This window comes from Panulirus ornatus, chromosome 3 (assembly GCF_036320965.1).
Source record: "Panulirus ornatus isolate Po-2019 chromosome 3, ASM3632096v1, whole genome shotgun sequence".
Lineage (NCBI taxonomy): Eukaryota > Metazoa > Arthropoda > Malacostraca > Decapoda > Palinuridae > Panulirus > Panulirus ornatus.
Genome location: NC_092226.1, coordinates 13,582,391 through 13,608,890, shown reverse-complemented (window position 1 = coordinate 13,608,890; position 26,500 = coordinate 13,582,391). Strand labels below are relative to the sequence as shown.

Genomic DNA, 26,500 nt, shown 5'->3' with positions numbered 1-26,500 from the left:
CCTGTATACCAACCACATGGCACGTCGACCCCTGTATACCAACCACATGGCACGTCGACCCCTGTATACCAACCACATGGCACGTCGACCCCTGTATACCAACCACATAGCACGTCGACCCCTGTATACCACATGGCACGTCGACCCCTGTATACCAACCACATGGCACGTCGACCCCTGTATACCACATGGCACGTCGACCCCTGTATACCACATGGCACGTCGACCCCTGTATACCAATCACATGGTACGTCGACCCCTGTATACCACATGGCACGTCGACCCCTGTATACCACATGGCACGTCGACCCTTGTATACCAACCACATGGCACGTCGACCCCTGTATACCAACCACATGACACGTCGACCCCTGTATACCAACCACATGGCACGTCGACCCCTGTATACCAACCACATGGCACGTCGACCCCTGTATACCAACCACATGGCACGTCGACCCCTGTATACCAACCACATGGCACGTCGACCCCTGTATACCACATGGCACGTCGACCCCTGTATACCACATGGCACGTCGACCCCTGTATACCAACTACATGGCACGTCGACCCCTGTATACCAACCACATGGCACGTCGACCCCTGTATACCAACCACATGGCACGTCGACCCCTGTATACCACATGGCACGTCGACCCCTGTATACCACATGGCACGTCGACCCCTGTATACCAACCACATGGCACGTCGACCCCTGTATACCAACCACATGGCACGTCGACCCCTGTATACCAACCACATGGCACGTCGACCCCTGTATACCAACCACATGGCACGTCGACCCCTGTATACCACATGGCACGTCGACCCCTGTATACCACATGGCACGTCGACCCCTGTATACCAACTACATGGCACGTCGACCCCTGTATACCAACCACATGGCACGTCGACCCCTGTATACCAACCACATGGCACGTCGACCCCTGTATACGAACCACATGGCACGTCGACCCCTGTATACCACATTCGGAAAATTTTCCATCACGAACCAAGAACCAAGACTATATATTTCCACAGGTGAGTGTGACCCCTTGACTCGACGCTCCTTTACGTAGCTGGGCACGTTTTTCATCAGAATTTTTTTTTTCTGTGACTCTATTAATCCTTGGTGGTGGGTGATGGCCACCTTATCTACCGTGGTGTTTGCCTTATCTGTATGGCGGTGTCTTGCGTGCGTCCTCTTATCTCCCGGGCGGCCCGGCACGTGCTGGACACGACCAGGAACCACGCGTGTTCCTCACCACATGATAAGAGGCATGATAACGTATCTTGAAGTGTGCCTGCATCCCCCTCACAACCTGATGGGGGATGGGTAGATGATGGTGATGGGGGATAGGTAGATGATGGTGATGGGGGATGGGTAGATGATGGTGATGGGGGATGGGTAGATGATGCTGATGGGGGATGGGTAGATGATGCTGATGGTGGATGAGTAGATCATGCTGATGGGGGATGAGTAGATCATGCTGATGGGGGATGGGTAGATGATGCTGATGGGGGATGGGTAGATGATGGTGATGGGGGATGGGTAGATGATGGTGATGGGGGATGGGTAGATCATGCTGATGGGGGATGGGTAGATCATGCTGATGGGGGATGGGTAGATCATGCTGATGGGGGATGGGTAGATCATGCTGATGGGGGATGGGTAGATCATGCTGATGGGGGATGGGTAGATGATGGTGATGGGGGATGGGTAGATGATGGTGATGGGGATGGGTAGATGATGCTGATGGGGGATGGGTAGATGATGCTGATGGGGGATGGGTAGATGATGGTGATGGGGATGGGTAGATGATGCTGATGGTGGATGGGTAGATGATGGTGATGGGGGATGGGTAGATGATGGTGATGGGGATGGGTAGATGATGCTGATGTTGGATGGGTAGATCATGCTGATGGGGGATGGGTAGATGATGGTGATGGGGATGGGTAGATGATGCTGATGGGGGATGGGTAGATGATGGTGATGGGGGATGGGTAGATGATGCTGATGGGGGATGGGTAGATGATGGTGATGGGGGATGGGTAGATGATGCTGATGGGGATGGGTAGATGATGGTGATGGGGGATGGGTAGATGATGCTGATGGGGGGAGGGTAGATGATGGTGATGGGGGATGGGTAGATGATGGTGATGGGGGATGGGTAGATGATGCTGATGGTGGATGGGTAGATGATGCTGATGGGGGATGGGTAGATGATGCTGATGGGGGATGGGTAGATGATGCTGATGGGGGATGGGTAGATCATGCTGATGGGGGATGGGTAGATCATGCTGATGGGGGAAGGGTAGATCATGCTGATGGGGGATGGGTAGATCATGCTGATGGGGGATGGGTAGATGATGGTGATGAGGGATGGGTAGATGATGCTGATGGAGGATGGGTAGATGATGCTGATGGGGGATGGGTAGATGATGCTGATGGGGGATGGGTAGATGATGCTGATGGTGGATGGGTAGATGATGGTGATGGGGGATGGGTAGATCATGACGATGGTGGATGAGTAGATTATGCTGATGGGGATGGGTAGATCATGCTGATGCGGATGGGTAGATCATGCTGATGGGGGATGGGTAGATGATGGTGATGGGGGATGGGTAGATCATGCTGATGGGGGATGGGTAGATCATGCTGATGGGGGATGGGTAGATGATGCTGATGGAGGATGGGTAGATGATGCTGATGGGGGATGGGTAGATGATGGTGATGGGGGATGGGTAGATGATGGTGATGGGGGATGGGTAGATGATGCTGATGGAGGATGGGTAGATGATGGTGATGGGGGATGGGTAGATCATGACGATGGTGGATGAGTAGATTATGCTGATGGGGATGGGTAGATCATGCTGATGCGGATGGGTAGATCATGCTGATGGGGGATGGGTAGATGATGGTGATGGGGGATGGGTAGATGATGGTGATGGGGATGGGTAGATGATGGTGATGGGGGATGGGTAGATGATGCTGATGGAGGATGGGTAGATGATGCTGATGGGGGATGGGTAGATGATGCTGATGGGGGATGGGTAGATGATGCTGATGGTGGATGGGTAGATGATGGTGATGGGGGATGGGTAGATCATGACGATGGTGGATGGGTAGATCATGCTGATGCGGATGGGTAGATCATGCTGATGGGGGATGGGTAGATCATGACGATGGTGGATGGGTAGATCATGCTGATGGGGGATGGGTAGATCATGACGATGGTGGATGGGTAGATCATGCTGATGGGGGATGGGTAGATCATGACGATGGTGGATGGGTAGATCATGCTGATGGGGGATGGGTAGATCATGACGATGGTGGATGGGTAGATCATGACGATGGTGGATGGGTAGATCATGACGATGGTGGATGGGTAGATCATGCTGATGGGGGATGGGTAGATCATGACGATGGTGGATGGGTAGATCATGCTGATGGGGGATGGGTAGATCATGACGATGGTGGATGGGTAGATCATGCTGATGGGGGATGGGTAGATCATGACGATGGTGGATGGGTAGATCATGCTGATGGGGGATGGGTAGATCATGACGATGGTGGATGGGTAGATCATGCTGATGGGGGATGGGTAGATCATGACGATGGTGGATGGGTAGATCATGCTGATGGGGGATGGGTAGATCATGCCGAGGTAGATCATGCTGATGGGGGATGGGTAGATCATGCTGATGGGGGATGGGTAGATCATGCCGATGGGGGATGGGTAGATCATGCTGATGGGGGATGGGTAGATCATGCTGATGGGGGATGGGTAGATTATGCTGATGGGGGATGGGTAGATCATGCTGATGGGGGATGGGTAGATTATGCTGATGGAGGATGGGTAGATGATGCTGATGGGGAATGGGTAGATAAAGTCGATGGGGAATGAGTAGATGCGAAGCGTCTGGGTAGAAGATGTAAGAGAGCAATGATAATGGAGTGGGGGGGTAGACGTAGATGAAGACATAGAGACACAGAGATAACAAATCAAATACAGAAATATGGAAATACAGAGATGGAGTAACAGCTCTATGTAATGATGCCGTTGACCGAGCGTCAGGAAGAGAGAGATGGAAGAGGAGATGATGGATGGTAATGGGAGGGAGAGAGAGAGAGAGAGAGAGAGAGAGAGAGAGAGAGAGAGAGAGATTGTGATGAGAAATATATTGTATATAAGAAGGGTGAGTATATATATATATATATATATATATATATATATATATATATATATATATATATATATATATATATATATATTATCCCTGGGGATAGGGGAGAAAGAAGACTTCCCACGTATTCCCTGTGTGTCGCAGAAAAGGCGACTAAAAGGGGAGGGAGCGGTTGGCTGGAAATCCTCCTGTCTCGTTGTTTTTTTTTTTTTTAATTTTCCAAAAGAGGGAACAGAGAAGCGGGCCAGGTGAGGATATTCCCTCAAAGGCTCAGTCCTCTGTTCTTAACGCTACCTCGCTAACGCGGGAAATGGCGAATGGTATGAAAGAAAGAAAGATGTATATATATATATATATATATATATATATATATATATATATATATATATATATATATGGAGGGAGGCAGATGCAAGGCTCTTGGAAAGAGGGGCAGGTTTGCAGTGTGGAGAAAGTGAGATGGCCTGGGAGGCGAGTCAGTCCTTGTTTGCTGATGACGCAGTGCTGGTGGCAGATTTCGTGGGAGAAACTGTAGCAGTTGGTGTCCTGGTTTGGAAGAAGGTGTGAAAGGAGAAAAGTTGAGAGTAAATGTGAGTAAAAGCAAGGTGATGAGGTTCAGCTGGGCAGAAAAGTAAGATGTGCGTTTGAATTGAGGAAGTAAAATGTTTTGGATACCCAAGAGTGGAAATGAGGGCGATTGGAACCATGGATGCGAAGTCATCGGGTGGGTGAGGGGGCGAAGCTTCAATGAGCGTAGAGGAACGCGTGAAATGGGAGGGCGAAAATGAACATGCCTGAAAGCATAGCAGTCCGGAGTTCGATATGGTATGCTGCGATGCATGGGCTGTGGAAGAAGACGTGTTGTTGAGCGAGGTAATTCGCCTCCTTCGAGGTAAAACTTTTCTCTACGAGATTGTAACCATTCCTACAAGTGAAATCAGACGAATCTAGCCTTTAGTAACTTATTTCGATCAAGATTATCATAGTCTTAGATGAATTCCCTTGTTCGATCAAGATTGTCATAACTTTAGATGAATTCCAATATCTGTGTTGGATCACCTCTTCATCTTCCCTTTGTCTATGTGAGATCGATTCATGTCGTTCAGTCGCCTCTCATAGGTTTTATGTCTCAGTCCAGGACTCCTCCTGTGAAGAGGACACACCAGTGAAGTGGAGAGAGGAAGAAGGCTTTCCCAACACTCGAAATTCGAAGGCTGTACATATGAATCCAAAAATCTTTTTCGTTTTGTTTTTTCTTCCACTCCTTCCATAGCATTAGGTCACCAGAGGTTATTACGCACCTTTTTTCCTCATTTTACCCTTTCCCGTCTCAACAGAATTCATACTCTGGCTTGCCTTTTCCTTTTCACTGTCGATATGTTAATGTTTACAATATCCCCGGTGGTACCAAAATTCACTCACCACTCGTGAGTCTGGTCCATCACTTATGTCTATCAGTTTCAAGCTGAAGACTGTCCACTTCAGTTGTCTATCTATCTCCCAGCTTAGTATCTTTCCAATTCAGTTGTCTACCTATCTCCCAGCTTAGTATCTTTCCAATTCAGTTGTCTATCTATCTCCCAGCTTAGTATCTTTCCAATTCAGTTGTCTATCTATCTCCCAGCTTAGTATCTTTCCAATTCAGTTGTCTATCTATCTCCCAGCTTAGTATCTTTCCAATTCAGTTGTCTATCTATCTCCCAGCTTAGTGTCTTCAGCGAATTTCGATACCTTACAGCGCAGCCCAATATCACTATCATTAACATGTATATATAAGAAAGAAAGTAGGTGTCACCCCACTTGCTACGTCTAACCAGTCTGGGATTTGACCATTGAACCATTACTCTCTGTTTACGGCCAGTTGACAGTCAACTATAGACGGAAGTAACAGCCTAATCATTACCTTAGGATTGGATTATTGTTAGTAACCATATCGAATGCTTTTTTTTTTAACAATCTAACTAGATTACTTTAGCTGGTGTTGATTGTATTATCAAAGGAAACCAAGTAGATTTGTCTGACATGAACAATTACGTCGAAAACCATGTTGGGAATTGTTTATGAAGTGGTGGTTTACATAAATGACCCAACCACAGGTTAATGTGACAATAATGATGATATTTGTTACATTGGAACACTTCCGTTCGTCCGGAACTTTTTATGTAGCAAGTGAATTATTGAAGAATTCAGTCATAGGTTTAACTATCTCATTTTTCGCCTCTTTCACTGTCCACGGATACGACTTATCAGGGTATGCAGTTTTGTTTACTTTTATTCCATTTATTGTTGATAGTGTCATCAGCTTTTATGCCTTTATGTAGTAGAATGTTCACTTCTCTTATTAATGAAACTGGATTTGGGATATGATTTGTTTTCTTTGAAGATTAACATGCAAAAAATCATGTAATATCTTTGTCATAGCTTCGTTGTCTTGAACCAAATCACCGTTTTCTGTATTTACTAGACCAATTGACTGGGTAATGACTGTTTTGTTTTTTAACTTCAACATAAAACTCAGGTTTTCTTTGATTTTCGGCAATTTAGCTTCGCACTTACGTTTACTTTGTCGTATAAATTTCTTATTTTGTTTTACGAAAATTTACATAACTTACTCTACTGTGTTCGCTATTGGTTTCGTTAAGATATTTTATGAGTTATCTTCTCTCACAACAGAAAGTACTTCATTTCTCTGTTGACTTCGTTTTAGAAATAGACCGCCTGCTACGCGTTGACACGTATGTTCCCTCTACTGCTTCGAAAGTTCTACGGAAGCTTTTCCAAACTACGCTCAAGTCGTTCTCATTGGTCATATCATCGCAGATTTGCCCGTCAAGAGCATTGAGATCACATTAAAATATACAAGTCTAAAATCTTGTATATTTTTTTTTTTTCGCGACTTGATGTCATGTTGACCAACGATACATACAGTGTTGGAAGCGACCTCAAAAGTAATCTTTTCTCAAACAAATAAGGACAGTCTCGCTGAAGAACTTCCCACTCCAGAGGAGTCTACATTTCCCTGCTACATGGAGTAGTGCAGCTTTGGGCTGCAGAAGCCTTTATATATGTCCTGGGCCACACTATATCTCGTTCATAGAAACTGGTTATTATATATATATATATATATATATATATATATATATATATATATATATATATATATATATATATATATATATATATGCTTTGTCGCTGTCTCCCGCGTTTGCGAGGTAGCGCAAGGAAACAGACGAAAGAAATGGCCCAACCCATCCCCATACACATGTATATACATACGTCCACACACGCAAATATACATATCTACACAGCTTTCCATGGTTTACCCCGGACGCTTCACATGCCCTGATTCAATCCACTGACAGCACGTCAACCCCGGTATACCACATCGATCCAGTTCACTCTATTCCTTGCCCTCCTGTCACCCTCCTGCATGTTCAGGCCCCGATCAAGTATGAAGTCTGTTGGGGATGAGAGAGCTTGGGAAGTGAGTCAGTTGTTGTTCGCTGATGATACAGCGCTGGTGGCTGATTCATGTGAGAAACTGCAGAAGCTGGTGACTGAGTTTGGTAAAGTGTGTGGAAGAAGAAAGTTGAGAGTAAATGTGAATAAGAGCAAGGTTATTAGGTACAGTAGGGTTGAGGGTCAAGTCAATTGGGAGGTGAGTTTGAATGGAGAAAAACTGGAGGAAGTGAAGTGTTTTAGATATCTGGGAGTGGATCTGTCAGCGGATGGAACCATGGAAGCGGAAGTGGATCATAGGGTGGGGGAGGGGGCGAAAATTTTGGGAGCCTTGAAAAATGTGTGGAAGTCGAGAACATTATCTCGGAAAGCAAAAATGGGTATGTTTGAGGGAATAGTGGTTCCAACAATGTTGTATGGTTGCGAGGCGTGGGCTATGGATAGAGATGTGCGCAGGAGGATGGATGTGCTGGAAATGAGATGTTTGAGGACAATGTGTGGTGTGAGGTGGTTTGATCGAGTAAGTAACGTAAGGGTAAGAGAGATGTGTGGAAATAAAAAGAGCGTGGTTGAGAGAGCAGAAGAGGGTGTTTTGAAATGGTTTGGGCACATGGAGAGAATGAGTGAGGAGAGATTGACCAAGAGGATATATGTGTCGGAGGTGGAGGGAACGAGGAGAAGAGGGAGACCAAATTGGAGGTGGAAAGATGGAGTGAAAAAGATTTTGTGTGATCGGGGCCTGAACATGCAGGAGGGTGAAAGGAGGGCAAGAAATAGAGTGAATTGGTGTCATGTGGTATACAGGGGTTGACGTGCTGTCAGTGGATTGAAGCAAGGCATGTGAAGCGTCTGGGGTAAACCATGGAAAGCTGTGTAGGTATGTATATTTGCGTGTGTGGACGTGTGTATGTACATGTGTATGGGGGGGGGGGGGTTGGGCCATTTCTTTCGTCTGTTTCCTTGCGCTACCTCGCAAACGCGGGAGACAGCGACAAAGTATAAAAAAAAAAAAAAAAAAAAAAAAAAATATATATATATATATATATATATATATATATATATATATATATATATATATATATATATATATATACAGATCTGTCAACATCTTCAAAAAAACGTACTTTTGAAGGTAAATATTTTCGTTAACAAATCATTTCGTGGATGTTATGGCGACCATGTTGACGATACATTCAAAACTCGACTCTTAAGAGCACGACAATTTCTTGGGCTGGTACGATCTCGCGTAATCATTACAACTGATGAGTGGCATCGTGGAGTGGCTGCAGGTGTTGGCCCTTGGGATGGGATCAGCTGCTGGGCAGGGCAGGTGCCACACTCCCCGTTCAGGGTCCAGGTGTTAATGAATGAGACGCGGGTGACATGCAGTCGCATCCGCCCTGATAGGAGACATGGAGGCTTGGGTCAGAGGCGTACGGTATCTCTTCCTCATTCCTTCTTTATTTATAACTGTCGCTGAATTCCAGCTCCTAAGTTTACAAATTAAGCGGAAGATACATATGATACACTTGATAGAAGATACAAATATATTCCTACTTCACCAGTGATAATTAAAGTATATAAAATTCGGAGTAAATTTAGCAGTGTGAGAGTAAAAGTAACTGCACGCTGCAGAATACACAGTGTGGAAATTAACATCCCCTAACTGCCGTCTTGGGGTAATGGCCCATTATATCAGCTCTTGCTTATCATAGGGAGCCCACAAAAACCCAGCCGATTTCTCGAGAAGCATGTCAACCAATGCACCTGCTGATAAAAGCACTCGGCCCCGGCCACTCTAGAAGTGTCTGGAATTCCCGCCATGCTGCCGCGCCTCGTAACTCACCTGTTCCTCCTCCGCCCAGATAAGTAGTTCTCCCTTATCTTGGCTGGCGCCAAAGATTACGGGGCCATTGTTTAAACATAAGTTAAAGGCTTGAATGTAATCAAAGTGAAATTACGAAAGGTCATGAAGGGATTATAAGGCCTGCCAGATAACCCCTTGAGTGCGACGGTGCGACCCTTGAATACGACGGTACGACCCATGAATACGACATACGGCTCATGAGTACGACGTGCGACCCATGAATACGACGGCAAGACTCGTGAATATGATGGAGTATTCATATGACCTGACCTTTAAAAGGTCAGGATAAAGGCTAGGTACATATATCCTAAAAGTGGTCCATCCTGCCCAAATGTCGTACCGTCTTGGCGGGAAGGTGGAGGTGGAATTTAAATGTATATTGTGCCAAATAAATTCATATATAAATCCATCATTCAGATACTAAACTCGTACATATTTCAAGACATTTAATTATTTCTTAATAATTAGTCTGCAGTAATTATAAGGGACGCTTCTAGGATCAAACCTGTGTTCCAATACTATGGCGTAGCTCATCCCCAGAACCAATCAAGTCTTCTGAAAATCTCAATAATTTATTTTTTCTGCTGAAATTTAATGGGATTCCCCATAACTATGAATAATACTGAGCAAAATTAAATCTTAGTTGTGTGATGATATTTATTCTCGTGTGTTAATGATGGGGAGCCGTTGCAAACATTTAAATTCTTGTTCATGCTTAATATTGTTATGATTTTAGGTCAGTCGTTGACTTGTGGTGGTGGCGGCCATTACGGCCACGGTGGTACAGGAAGGACGTGACCCCCCCTAATTCGGCCGGCCATGAAAATGTGCCACTGGACTGACCCTGGTCATGAGGATGGACCACTGCACGGGCCCCGACCATGAGCGTGGACCACTGCGCGGGCCCCGACCATGAGCGTGGACCACTGCACGGGCCCCGGGGAAGAGGGTGGACCATAGCGCGGACCATGACTACTTCATGGCCGCTCGTCATGACTGAGGTACAGCAGGGCCTGCCACTCCCAGTGGTAACCCCTTCCCACCCCGCCATCGTCCCAGCTGTAACGTAAGTGTGATTAGAGGTGAACTGAGGTGGAAAATATGACGGTCTGTCCTCAGCCCCCACTGCTGAGGATGTGACGGTTTAGCCCCCACTGCTGAGGATGTGACGGTTTAGCCCCCACTGCTGGGGATGTTACGGTCTCAGCCCCCACTGCTGAGGATGTGACGGTCTCTCCTTAGCCTCCACTGCTGAGGACGTGACGGTTTCTCCTTAGCCTCCACTGCTGAGGATGGGACTGTCTCTCCTTAGCCTCCACTGCTGAGGACGTGACGGTTTCTCCTTAGCCTCCACTGCTGAGGATGGGACTGTCTCTCCTTAGCCTCCACTGCTGAGGACGTGACGGTTTCTCAGCCTCCACTGCTGAGGATGTGACGGTCTCCTTAGCCTCCACTGCTGAGGATGTGACGGTCTCTCCTTAGCCTCCACTGCTGAGGACGTGACGGTTTCTCAGCCTCCACTGCTGAGGATGTGACGGTCTCCTTAGCCTCCACTGCTGAGGATGGGACTGTCTCTCCTTAGCTCCCACTGCTGAGGATGTGACGGTCTCTCCTTAGCCTCCACTGCTGAGGACGTGACGGTCTCTCCTTAGCCTCCACTGCTGAGGATGGGACTGTCTCTCCTTAGCCCCCACTGCTGAGGATGTGACGATCTCTCCTTATCCTCCACTGCTGAGGATGTGATGGTCTCTCCTTAGCCTCCACTGCTGAGGATGTGACGGTTTCTCCTTAGCCTCCACTGCTGAGGATGGGACTGTCTCTCTTTAGCCTCCACTGCTGAGGATGGGAATGTCTCTGTTCTGCCGTCACTGCTGAGGATGTGACTGTCATCAACCCCCACTGCTGAGAATGTGACTATCTGTCCCCAGCTTCATTGCTGAGGATGTGAATGGTTCTTCTCAGCCCCATTCCTGAGGATATGGCGGTCTGTTCTCAGCTCCCATTGCTGAGGACATAACGGTCTCTGTTCAGCTCTCACTGCTGAGAAAGTGACTGTCTCTACTCAGCTCCTACTGCTGAGGATATGACGGCCTCTCTTCGGCCCCCACTGCAGAGGATGTGACGGTGTCCTCAGCCCCACTGCTGAGGATGTGCGGTCTGTCCTCTTCCACTGCTGTGGATGTGACGGTCTCTTTTCAGTTCATTCATTGCTAAGGATGTGACGGTCTGTTCTCAGCCACACTGCTGAGGATGTGGCACTCTCAGCACCCACTGCTGAGGATGTGACGGTCTGTCCTGAGGCCCCCACTGCCGAGGATGTGACGGTCTGTCTTTAGCCCCTACTGCTGAGGATGTGACGGTCCTAGGCCCCCACTGCTGAGGTTATGACGGTCTCCTCAGACCCCACTGCTGAGGATATGACGGTCTGTCCTAAGTCCCCACTGCTGAGGATGTGACAGTCTCTCCTCGACCCCCTCTGAGGTTGTGACTGTCTCCTTAGCCCCCACTGTTGAGGACGTGACGATCTCTCCTCGTCCCCCACTGTTGGGGATGTAACTGTCTGTAATCTCCCACTGCTGAGGATGTTACGGTCAACCCTCAGCCTCACTACTGAGGATGTGGCGGTCTCAGCACCCACTGCTGAGGATGTGATGTTCTCAGCACCCACTGCTGAGGATGTGACTGTCTGTCCTTAGCCTCCCGCTGAGGATGACGGTCTGTCCTCAGCCCCCACTACTGAGGATGTCATGGTCTACCCTCATCATCCACTGCTGAGGATGTGATGGTCTGTCCTCAGCCCCCACTGCTGAGGAAGTGGTGGTCTATCCTCAGCCCCCACTGCTGAGGATGTGACGGTCTGTCCTCAGCCCTCACTGCTGAGGATGTCATGGTCTACCCTCATCCTCCACTGCTGAGAATGTGATGGTCTGTCCTCAGCCCCCCCTACTGAGGAAGTGATGGTCTATCCTCAGCCCCCACTGCTGAGGATGTGACGGTCTGTCCTCAGCTCCCACTGCTGAGTATGTAACGGTCTGTTCCCAGCTCCTACTGCTGAGGATGTGACGGTCTCAGCCTCCACTGCTGAGAATGTGACGATCTCATTCCCCCACCGCTGAGGATTTGACAGTCACTCCTTGGGCCCCACTGAGGGTATGACGGCCTCTCCTTGGCCTCTACTGAGGACATTATCTTTCCTCAGTCCCTACTGCTGAGGATGACTGTACTCAGCCTCCACTGCTGAGGATGTGACCTCCTCAGATGAACTGAGGAGATTATTAGGAGTCAGGGGGCAAGTTCAGGTGTCAGGACAAGGAAGGCTCTCTCTCTCTCTCTCTCTCTCTCTGTCTCTCTCTCTCTCTCTCTCTCTCTCTCTCTCTCTCTCTCTCCCCACCAAGACAGGTGTGCCGGCTCTCTCTCAGCTCTGAGGTAGGGAGATAAGCGCTATCAGTCAGGCATTCCCGAAGCGCTAACGGGAACACACACACACACACACACACACACACACACTTCCCTGTAGTAGTTCGAAATTATGTATTGATGTTTTCATTAAAGCACTTGTTTACATTATCCACATTATTATGAACTGTACTTAAATGTCTTATCGGTACTTATACTTTAATGACGTGAGTAGAGGTGTATGTTGTTTTTAGTCTTTGTGTTACTCATTCCTGATTTATATATATATATATATATATATATATATATATATATATATATATATATATATATATATATCAAAAGTACGACGGTACGACCCATGATTACGACGGTACGACTCATGACTACGACGGTACGACCCATGACCACGACGGTACGACCCGTGACCACGACGGTACGACCCGTGACCACGACGGTACGACCCGTGACCACGACGGTACGACCCATGACCACGACGGTACAACCTGTGACCACGACGGTACGACCTGTGACCACGACGGTACGACCCTTAAACACGCAATATACATGTACAGCGTACGACCTTTGGATGTAACGATTTGACCTACGACTTAGGCCACTGATGCCCACGGGTCGTTCTCAAGAACCCATCAGGAGACGACTGGTGTACCATTAACTAAACGACAGTTAATCCACCGCCTTTTGCATTTCTCTGATGCCCTGCAATTTGTATAGACAGAAAGCATTTCTAGCCTTGCACTTGACAGTTACCACACGTCAATATCTGTTGAATAATACAACCGTAATTACGCCATTAGGCTGTGATTAGTGTGGTAATTACACCCTCGCAATGACAAGTTAATAGACAATTACGTCATCGGCAACTCGTGCCCGCTCTTAACAATCGCCATAACCCGAAGAGAAAAGAAAAATTAGACGATGGTTCTTGGTTTGGTGGAACTGTCATCCACGGATGTTCTAGTTGTTTGGGTCTATTTGTAAAACTTACGGAAAGGGTGGGGAAAAATGTTTAAATACAGTCGACACAAGTGTGTGTGTGTGTGTGTGTATTTGTGTGGCCAAGTGAGCGCACGTGCGGACATACAGCACGCGCAAGGCTTCCCCCACGTCCCAGCCCTTGAGATCGAACTTCGTTGCATGCAAATACGTGTTGATTTTATACCCTCTTAAACTTGCTTTCATTCTTAACCTCAATCATCTTATATTCAATACATTTTTAAGTTTATTCTTAAGTATTTATATGTAAAGAATGTTGAGAAAGTTACTAAAAAGGGTGTTAGGCCGTAGACGAAGTCGAAGCCAGTGGCGGAGTATCGAGCGGCCATTGGTCACACCGCCATCGATTGTTTACGGCGGGTCCGGGACCTCACGTTGGCGGGAAACCACACTCACCTCAAAACCCTTATTTAACAACCACCTGTACGCTAGTTTTGTACTTATAACCAGACCAGAATTAATTCAGATAATTTCTCCAAAGACAAACATATATTTTAGCGATCTACCACCAGGGAGAAGTAGACGTTTGAGTGCGAATGATTGGGCGTGTGGGTGTTACCGGGGTTGTGGTATGACAATGGCATCAATCACATTTGCTATAATATGGCCATAATATCCATGTCCTCCCATTCTCGTCCAGGGCCGGCGCGGCTTCTGTTGCGTGTCCTCGCCTTTTACCCTGTGCGAGGCCAAGTTCTGACAGATAACAAAACTTAGAAATGTTTTGCCACACTGCTGAAAGCCACAATATGTACAAAATATGTAGTTCCCTTAAAGTATGAGAAAAACAATTGTTATAAAGGAAATTTAGTTTATTATTGATAAATGCCGAAAAAAATGTTTTCAGTATTTTATAATTACCTTAAAATTACAAAAAACATTTGATTATAAAAGAGAATGTATATGATTTAATGCATACATGCTTGTAGTTGATGCATAAGTTTCAATACTTTTCCTTGGTAGAAATATATATATTTTCATATTTTTTGAAAGATATCCGCCAAAAATATATCTTTGTATCGCCGAAACGAAGCAACAATACAGCTTTTATTTCCGACATCATCGTCACTATTATATTTACTTTCAATAAAAATCTCATTATGTTCTGTGGCGAATCGTGAACGATGAGTTCTGCACCCGTGTCACACCATTCTCCAGAATGCATCGTACGTTTTTCTTTAATCGTGAAGGGGTGGAGAGGGGAAAAAAAAAAAGCGTTGGTTCTCAATTCAGGCGTTTATTGATCACTTTATTTTTTTTTATTATTACCCAAACTCGTGTGGAAGCTTTAGAAATTGGTGGAAATTATCCTTGATATACATTGATTTCATTTACATTTTAAATTAAAGCATTGATAACTCCTTCACTATCAAAGTGTCTTAATCGCTCGTTTGAACTACACTTGACCTGAATATTATATTCCTGAATATTATATTCTCGTGAATTATGCCAGGATGTATAAACTAGACCAGGTCTACATAACTGACTAACTAACTTCACCAGTTTATATAATAGTCTTTTATTAATACCGGAAGTTCATTTGTTATGGTAAGAGACGTGTATGGTGTGAGATGCCAACTTGTTTAATTTCTCAAATATTTAGATAATTGAAAAAAAATATATATATATATCCAATCCCATATTCAGGTGAAGAAATACCCACTACAGGTAATGGTACTGTGATGTTACGAACACAAGTCATTTCTAGAAATGAGAAGAAGAATTTCGGTATTATTTTTATTTTTGGAAAATAAGAATAAAAGTCGGTGTTTGGCATTCGGACAATTATTTGGCGGGCTTCTTCGTGGACTACGGTGACGAACGGGTGCATTCTCCAGGCGACCCGCTTAATATCCCCCCATATTTACCCCCCAGAAAAACCGACCAATTGCCTTATTATTTTGACTTTTTAACTTTGAATCCTAATCATCTTTGAGATGAGGCACGAGTTGGTAAGGCACAGTGGCGCGAAATGACAAGCGTTGGGAAGAGTTTGGTGATGATGGGTGGAGAGAGAGAGAGTGTGTGTGTGTGTGTGTGTTGTGGTAGAGAGCGCAGGGCTAACTGAAAGTGCGAGGCGATGGAGTTCGGGTTATTATTTAAATATTCATACAACGGAGCCTTTCTGGCATGGAGGCTCGTTGGCTAGGGCGTTCAGGTGATGGACTCGTTCAACATTTATGTAGGGAGGAGGGAATCCACGCGAGATGATAAGAGCAATGTGGCGGGGGTAAAAAAAAACTTAAAAACTGTAAACTTTTGAAATGTGGCGTTGCCTTAGAAGGGGCTTAAAAGCCATGTTTGAAATGCCATGTCCTTCATAGACACAGTGAACCTCTTGGAACATACAAGTGTTCTGGGTTGTTATTTATTGTCAAATTCTACGACACTTGCAATTCATCACAACCACCCTCTTCTCTCACACAACTCGTGACAGTTCATGGCTTACACACACACACACTCATTCACCACAGGTCATCACCCCTGACCAGAATGGTCACACCACAGGTCACAATAGGTCATCAACTGTCACCACAGGTCAGCTCGGGTCAGGGGGTCACCAGAGGTCACCACGTCACAACCGAGGTCACCACAGCTCACATGCTAACCACAGTCAACAGGTGGAACACATGAACATCATCCATAACACTCAGGACCAGTTGTTAACTCTCAGAACCTCACCACCTGTGGCTCCATCTTACCACCTGTGGCTCCATCTTACCACCTGTGGCTCCACCTTACCACCAGGGGTTGCATCTCACCACCTGTGGCTCCATCTTACCACCAGGGGTTGCATCTCACCACCTGTGGCTCCATCTCACCACCAGGGGTTCCATCTCACCACCTGTGGCCCTCTTACACCACCTGTTGCTCCATCTTTACACCTGTGGCTCCATCTCAACACCTGTGGCTCTATCTCACCACCTTTGGCTCCATCTCACCACTTGTGGTTCCATTTCACCTCCAGTGACTCCATCTCTACACCAGGAAATCCATATCCACCTGTGGATCTATTTCACCACATGTCCAATTTCACCACCTGTACCTCCATTTACCATCTGTGGCTCCATCTCCACCTGTGGTTTCATCTCATCACATGGGGCTCTATTTCACCACCTGTGGCTTCGTTTAACCACCTGTGGCTCCATTTCATCGCTTGTTTCCCCATTTCACCACCTGTCACTCCTCGCCACCTATGGCTCCATCTCAAAATCTGTGGCTCCTTTTCATCACCTGTGGCTCAATATAACCATGTGTGGCTCAGTTTCACCATCTGTGGTTCAATTTCACCACCTGTGGCTCCATTTCACTATATGTGGCTCTATTTCGCCACCTGTGGTTCCATTTCACCACCAGTGGCTCCGTATCACCACCTGTGGCTCCATTTCCCCAGCTGTGGAGACATTTCACCACTCGTGGATCTATTTTACCACCCGTGTCCCCATCTCGCCATCTAGGGATCCTTTCCACCACCTGTGGCTCCATTTTACCACCTGTGGCTCCATCCCATCACTTACGGCAACATTTCACCACCTGTAGCTCCATTTTACCACCTGTGGCTCCATTTCACCACCTGTTTCTCCAACTCTACACCAAGGGCTCCATCTTACCACCTGTGGTTCCATCTCACCACCTGTGGCTCCATTTCATCGCTTGTGGCCATATTTCACCACCTGTGGCTCCATCTAATCGTGTCTCCATTTCACTACCCGTGGCTCCATCTCTACACCAGGGGCTCCATCTCACCACCTGTGGCTCCATATCACCACCTGCGGATCCATTTCACCACACGTGGCTCCATATCACCACGTAGGGCTCTCTCTCTCTCTCTCTCTCACCACCTGTTGCTCCATTTTATTACCTGTGGCTCCATTTCACCGCCTGTGACTCCCTCTACACCAGGGGCTCCATATCACCATCTGTGGCTCCATTTCACCTGTGGCTCCGTTACACCATCTGTGGCTCCATTTCACTACCTGTGGCTCCATATCACCACCTGTGGCTCCATATCACCACCTGTGGATCCATTTCACCACCCGTGGATCTGTTTTACCACCTGTGGCTCTGTTTCACTACCTGTTGCTCAATTTCAACACCTGTGGCTCCCTCTCATTACCTACGGCAACATTTCACCACCTGTAGCTCCATTTCACCACCTGTAGCTCCAATTCACCATCTGTAGCTCCATCTCTACACCAGGGGTTCCATCTCACCACCTGTGGCTCGATATTACCTGTGGATCTATTTCACCACCTGTGGCTCCATTTCATCACCTGGGGTTTCATTTCACCACCTCTGGCTTCATCTCGCTGCTTAGGGGTATATCTCACCACCTGTGGCTTCATTTCTCCAATTGTGGCTCCATATCACCACCTGTGGCTCCATTTCATCACCTGTGGCTCCATTTCACCAAGTGTGGCTCCATATCACCACCTGTGGCTCCATCTAATCGTGTCTCCATTTCACCACCTGTGGCTCCATTTCACCACCTGTGGTTCCATATCATCACCTCTGGCTCTATTTCACCACCTGTGGCTCATCTTACCACCTGTGGATCTATTTCACCACCTGTGGCCCCATTTCATCACCTGGGGTTTCATTTCACCATCTGTGGCTTCATCTCGCTGCTTAGAGTTATATCCCACCACCTGTGGCTTCATTTCTCCACCTGTGGCTCCATATCACCACCTGTGGCTCCATATCACCACCTGTGGCTCCATTTCATCGCCTGTGGTTCCATTTTACCACCTGTGGCTCCAGCTCTACACCAGGGGCTCCATCTCACCACCTATAGCTTAATTTCGACATCTTTGGCTCCATATTAACACCTGTGGCTCTGTTTTACCACCTGCGACTGTTTTACCACTTGTGGGTTTTGCACCACCTGTGGCGCCATTTTTCCACCTTTGGCTCCAGCTAATTCCCTGTTGCCATTTCACATGTGGGTCCATTTCACCACCTGTGGTTCCATCTCCACCTGTGGCTCGTCTAATTCTCTGTGGCTCCAGTTCACCACCTGTGGCTCCATTTTACTACATGTGGCTCCGTTTCCCATTTGTGGCTTCAATTCTCCACCTGTGGCTCCATCTCATCACCTGTGGCTCCATCTCATCACCTGTGGCTCCATTTTACCACCTGTGGCTCCATCTCTACACCAGGGGCTCCGTCTCACCACCTGTGGCTCGATATCATCACCTGTGGATGTTTCACCATCTGTGGCTTTGTTTCACCACCTGTGGCTTTATTTCACCACCTGTGGTTCCATTTCACCACCTGTGACTCCATCTCGCTGCTTAGGGCTATATCTTACCACCTGTGGCTCCATTTCACGACCTGTGGCTCCATCTCAACCTCTGGCTCCATTTCACCACCTGTCTCCACCTCGCTGCTTAGGCCTATATATCACCACCTGTGGCTCCACTTCACCCCCTGTGGTTCCATCTCCCCGCCTATATCTCCAACTGTGGCACCATTTATACACACCTGTGACTCTATTTCACCACCTGTGGCTCGCATTTCACCACCTGTGGCTACTTCTTATCCCCTGTCTTCTTTTCACCACTTGTGGCTTCATCTCTGCAGTTGGGGCTCTATATCACCACCTGTGGCTCCATTTCACCACCTGTTCTGTCTAATCCCCTGTGTCTCTTCACCACCTGTGGCTCCATCTCTACACCAGGGGCTCCATTTCACCACCTGTGGCTCCATTTCACCACCTGTGGCTCCATCTCATCACGTGTTTCAACATTTCACCACCTGTGGTCTATCTAATCCCCTTGTTTCCTATTCACCACCTGTGGCCCCATCTCTACAACAGGGGCTCCATTTCACCACCTGTGGCTCCATTTCACCACCTGTGGCTCCATCTCATCACCTGTGGCAACATTTCACCACCTGTGGTCCATCTAATCCCCTGTGTTTCCTTTTCACCACGTGTGGCCCCATCTCTACAACAGGGGCCCCATTTCACCACCTGTGGTCCATCTAATCCCCCGTGTTTCCTTTTCACCACCTGTGGCCCCATCTCTACAACAGGGGCCCCATTTCACCACATGTGGCTCTATCTCACCACCTGTGGCTCCATTTCATCACGTGAAGCTCCATATTACCACATGTGGCTTCATTTCACCACCTGAGGCTCTGTATCACCACCTGTGGCTGCATTTTACCATCTGTGGCTCCATTTCACCGCATGTGACTCCATATTACTTGTGGCTCAATTTCACCACCTGTGGCTGTATCACCACCTATGGCTCCATTTCACCACCTGTGGCTCTGTTTCGTCACATGTGGCTCCTTCACCACCTGTGGCTCAATTTCTCCACACGTGGCTCCCTTTCAGCACCTGTGGCTCCATTTCCCTGCCTGTGGCTCCCTTTAACTACTTGTGGCTCTATCTTACCACCTGCGTCTCCGTTTCACCATATGTGGCTCCATTTCACCACCTGTGACTCCATTTCACCACTTGTGGCTCCATCTTACCGCTTGTGGCTCCATATCACCACCTGCGGCTACAATTCACCACCTGGGGCTTCATCTAACCACCAGGGTATCCATTACACCACCTGGGACTTTGTTTTAACAACGTAGGGCTTCATCTCACCATCTGTGGGCTCAGTATCACCATCTAGCGTTATGTGTCACCACCTGGGATTCAATCTCTCCACCTGAGGGCTCCACCTCACCTTCAGGGAGCTTAATGTCACCACCTGGAGCTCCATTTCACCACCTGGGGTTTTATCTCACCGTCTTGTAGCTACATCGTACCATCTGGGATCCTATCTCACCATCTTGTAGCTGCATCTCGCCACCTGTGAGCTCCATATCACCCACCACCTGTGAGTTCCATCTCACCACCTGGGTATCCATTTCACCAACTGGGTATCCATCTCACCACCTGGGGTTCTTCCACCTGGGTATCCATCTCACCACCTGGGGTTCTTCCCCCTGGGTATCCATCTCACCACCTGGGGTTTCCACCTCACCACCTGCGCTCCATACACCAGCTGGTCTGTAAACACTCCAGAGTTCACCCTTCACGTCTCCCCACTTAGTTGTTATTTAGGATAATGAAGGACAAGTTATTGTCATAGATTTATTTTGGACTCCATAAGGATAGGTTTAGAATAGCTAAGGGCAGTAGATCCATCACTTCCTAAGGAGAAGGGGCCCCAGATAAATTTAAGGGCCCACCGATAAATTTAAAGGGACCCCAGATAAATTTAAGGGCCTACCGATAAATTTAAAGGGCCCCAGATAAATTTAAGGGGTCCCAGATAAATTTAAGGGCCTACCGATAAATTTAAGGGGCCCCAGATAAATTTAAAGGGCCCCAGATAAATTTAAAGGGCCCCAGATAACTTTAAGGGCCTACCGATAAATTTAAGGGGCCCAGATAAATTTAAAGGGGCCCCAGATAAATTTAAGGGGCCCCGGATAAATTTAAAGGGCCCCAGATAAAAATTTAAGGGCCTACCGATAAATTTAAAGGGCCCCAGATATAAATTTAAGGGCCTAAGATAAATCTAAAGAACCCACGTGTAAATCCAAGGACCCCCCTGATAAATTGATGGGCCCCCCAGGTCAATTTAAAGACCCACCGATAAATTCAAAGAGACGACCCCCTACAGATAAATTTAAGCCCCTCCCCCCCCCCCCCCACCCTACACACACACACACACACACACACACACAGCTCAATTTCTCACGAGGACAGGTGATGGCCTCTCCCCCCTTCAAGGGTCGACCCATCACATCCTCACGAGCAATAATAATACATGAGTCGCCTCGCGTCACTCTCCGGTAACTCACGAATCCTTGACATTTCGTACCTCCGCTGGGAAGACCAGGAGGGGGAGGAGGACGGGGCGGGGCGGGGCGCGGGAGGGAGGGGGGAAAGGGTTTGCCCCGTACCGGGAGCGCCTGAGCGACCCCTGGGTCAAAACACACACACACACACTCGCTGGTGTGAATTCTCATTTTCTTCCCTCCCTACTCCACTCCTCCTCACGTCCATGACCAGCCCCAAAAAGTTGTTATTAAACGCTATGAATCCTTCCTCTTCCCCCCATTAAACGAGGCTTGAGGTAGTTTTCCCCCCCACACCCCAATTTTGTATTGACTCTGCTGCACACGTCAATATACCGCGACGCCAGTCGAGGTAATGACCCAGCGACCACTACGCCTGCCCAGAGGTGGGTGGGAGGTAAACAAGAAGGGATGCCTCGTATAAACCTTTCTGTACTAGACCATCTCTCTTACGTGTAGTTTATTTACAATTATTACCTCCATTATTGAGTTTGATATATATATATATATATATATATATATATATATATATATATATATATATATATATATATATATATATATATATATAATGTTCTTAGATGCGTCTGTCTGTTCGTTCGTTTCTCCACAACACACCGCGAGTGGAAAGTCACTCATCATTGGAATACAACGTCGGTGGAGAACTCATTACTCCATGGGTGGGTTGCATCTTTTCCCTGCTACTGATCGTAGAGCAGCCTTGAAGCTCTAGAAGAAAGGGGTCGTGTGCAGAGTGTGCGTTTGACTGTGTAAGGTGTGTGAAACAGTGTAGGATTGCGTTTGACAGTGTCATGTACGTTTATGTCAGTGTACAGACTGTGTTAAACTGATGAACGTGACCCGTAATACACACACACACACACACACACACACATACCAGGAGGAGGTACTGAAAGGGCTAATGACTCATTAGTGAGTTAATGACTAATCACTGAGGGATATTAGTGTGAATTATCTGTACAGCCATCATAGATAGATAGATAGTTAGAGAGAGAGAGAGAGAGAGAGAGAGAGAGAGAGAGAGAGAGAGAGAGAGAGAGAGAGGCAAAAAATGTAAATTAATCTTCGACCATTTCGTGATGGATTGTTCTCAGTGATGCGAGCTATGGTTTTTCTTATGAAGACACATCCTGCTTGGTTGTCCACAACCCCTGATGCGAATCATGATACACAAACTTCACAACACACAACCACCAGGTTATATATATAACCAGAGGATTACAACAGACATTCAACACTGAATATTTAAAAATTTTCGTACGCAATTATTCATTTACGAGAAGAAATAGTGTAATTTATCTAACACCAATTTAATAAGAAAATCGATAGTTTAAAAAAGAAATTTATAAATTATATTGAAAGCTGGACAGTAATAAATGTATATATTAAAAAAAATTAACAACCGCAAATATTTACTTTTACAGAAATATAACTTGTGGGTTGTGATGTTAAGTACAACAGCTGAATAACTGAACGATGAATGTGTGGTACTGATCCATTTACATCTAAACCTTCCAAAAACGATATATATATATATATATATATATATATATATATATATATATATATATATATATATATATATTACCGACTACTATACTCTTATATATATATATATATATATATATATATATATATATATATATATATATATATATAGATAGATAGATAGATAGATAGATATAAGTAGACCTATACTGGATCAAGATGTTTCTATAGTTTAACCCCAGTGCGTCACAGGGAGACCATAATGTGATTAATAAAATCAGGGAAAAAAAAACGAACATGGCTAATTAAGTCTTGTTAATTAGGGGTCACGACCTCTCTACCACACGTCTTAAGTATCGTTCAAGTAATTAACAAGTCGACTCATTTTGTAAAGAAAATGACAAATACATGAAAATAATTTTTTTTTACCGGAAATTATTGTTAAAAATAATTCATTGTATTTTTTACCAGAAATAATTTGAAAGAAAAAGAATAATTCAATGTAATCTGATATTATGTCGTAAATATTTTATTTTGACCTAAGAAATATAGACGCTAATTATGATGTTTACAAGTTCATAACGAAACTTCATTTTCAAAACCATCGACTTGTGAATTAATTTAAAAACAACCCCAAAATATCTATTTCTTACAATATTTCATGAATATTCTAAATATTATTACCCCAAATATGTTTCATGATTATTCTAAATATTACCCTAAATATCTAACGGTTTCATGAATATTATAAGTTTTTTTTTTTTTTTTTTTTCATACTATTCGCCATTTCCCGCGTTTGCGAGGTAGCGTTAAGAACAGAGGACTGGGCCTTAGAGGGAAAATCCTCACCTGGCCCCCTTCTCTGTTCCTTCTTTTGGAAAATCAAGTATTATAAGTATTACCCCCAAATATCTATTTCATTAATATTCTAAATATCCCAAATATTTAACCCATGAACATTCTAAATATTACCAGAAATATTTAACTTTCATGAATATTCTAAATATTACCCCAAATATTTAACTTGCACGAATATTTTAAATATTACTCCAAACCTATTTCATGAATATTCTAAATATTCCAAATATCTATTTCATGAATATTCTAAATATTATCCCAAATATCTATTTCATGAGTATTCTAAATATTATCCCAAATATCTATTTCATGAATATTCTAAGTATTATCCCAAATATCTATTTCATGAATATTCTAAGTATCCCAAATATCTATTTCATGAATATTCTCAATATTACTTGCTTTTCTATCGATATATTCAAGATTTTAGAATTACTTCTAAAAGAGACTGGTCAAGATAAACATCACAACGACATTTGAATTTTACAAATGGAATTGGGAATTTAACGAAAGGGAAATTTGAGCCTATAAGTCAGCGGGTTCGTTACTGTACCAGCGATAACGTACGTAACATAACGAAGCCTTACGAGGGAAATTGATAGACAGGGAAACATCGAGAAATTGGGAATTCGTCTAAATGAGACATTTAAATTTCAGGAACATATTTGATAGCTCAAAAGTTTTTTTTTGTCCAGACGAATATACTGAGTGGTACGATTATAAGAATATTACAAAAGAGAGAGAATTGAATGATTATATATATATATATATATATATATATATATATATATATATATATATATATATATATATATATATATATATATATAGGAATACATGATATACAGGTAACACAGACCCAGCACAAGTATAGGCATTACCATGTTAAGTTTACAGTGCCTAGGAACCATACGATATAGACCGAGGAAGAGAGAGAGAGAGAGAGAGAGAGAGTATATACGACACCAGACATAAAGACATTAATAATTAGCACTGTTCCTTAACTCGCCTCGCCAAGCAACTGTGTAGCGAATACGAGACACAGAGATGGAAGTCAGATGGGTGACGCGGGAGTACGTACATATGAAGAATACAGCGGACGGACGGGAATACATATATACACACGCACGCATGCGCGCGTCGACTCTTGAGGTTGCTGTAAGCGAGCGCTGTATTTCTCCCTGTAATACGTGGAGTACGTACGTACGCACGCACGTACAGACGTGGGGTGGGGGTAGGGGGGGGGGGGGAGGTAACTACAGAGACATTGAAAATAAGTTTTAGATTTAGGGTGTTACATGATCCTCGAACTGAGAGCGAAGCCAAGGGAGGAGTTGGCCCAAGACAGACATAGTATTCCTTACGCCACTGCTCAGAAAACGGGAGGCGGTCCAGAGAAAAAAGACTCGACAGTCGTTACCTAAGACGACACAAGGCGGTTGGCGCTACGCGCGTGGAAAGGTGCATTACTCTCTCTCCCCAGGTCCCAGGCCCCCAGGGCAGGTGTGTGTCTGTGTGTGTGTGTGTAATCCACCCCCCCCCCCCTGGGGGTCTCTCTCCTGCTCGGGGTTTTTAATATTCAATTTGCGTCCCGCCACACCACATTATTGGCCGCGATATCACAACCGGGATTTAGCGGCGGGACAATAGGAAGCGATTGTGTGAGCCTGATACTCTCTCTCTCGCTCCTCAGGTCCACTGTTGTTTACGACCCTTACCCACACAGCGTAGAGACGCGACGCTGGCCGGCCAGCAGGGACCACTAGGGTGTGTGTGTGTGTGTGTGTGTGTGTGTGTGTTGTGTGTGTGTGGAGGAGGAAGGAAGGAAGGAGACGAGGTCCTTCTCGAGAGCTGCGAAGGGGGAGGGGAGTTGATACTCGAGTGAGAGAGAGAGGAAGACGGTGCGTCTCTCTCTCTCTCTCTCTCTCTCACGCGTGGCGTAAGGCTCAAAATACCTGTGATTCCTGCAGGAGGTCATCGCCCTTTAGGTGACGTGCTGGGGGATGGGGTGTGTTTAAGCACGGTCCTGACCCCCCCCCCCCCTTCCCCCCCCTCACCCCCGGAGGGGAAGGGGGGGGGGGAAGCACCAGTCAGTCTCTGGGGTGTTGAGGTGGAGGGTGATGATGGGGGTTGAAGAAGAGCCAGTCAGTCACTCAGTCTGTATCTGTCACATCTACATCACGGGGGCCCCACGGAGGAAGGGGGCCCCCCCTGAGGAAGGGGGGGGGCGATCATCCCAAGTTCCCCTCCACCTTCTCCTCCTCCCTCCTCCACCTCCCTCCTCCCTCCTTCTCCCTCCCTCCTTTCTCTGAGCCTGGCTGCTGGGGGGGGGAGGGTCTTGTGTGTGGGTTAGGTGGAACTTCCTTAGTGCGAACTGCTGTGGGGGGGGGGGGGGGG

At 46.1% G+C, this 26,500-nt stretch overlaps 1 protein-coding gene across 2 annotated transcripts in view; it reads left to right on the top strand.

Moving 5' to 3' along the window:
• The window catches only part of LOC139760720 (glycolipid transfer protein), a 189,487-nt gene that overhangs the window by 157,875 nt on the left and 5,112 nt on the right, over window positions 1–26,500 (top strand). Inside the window, exon 8 of one of the 2 annotated variants that reach the window (XR_011715395.1) lies at window positions 10,251–10,515. The gene's annotated coding sequence lies outside the window, so the exon portion shown is untranslated. Of the gene's footprint in view, window positions 1–10,250; window positions 10,581–26,500 lie in introns of both variants that reach the window. The other variant, XR_011715393.1, reaches the window with a different exon arrangement.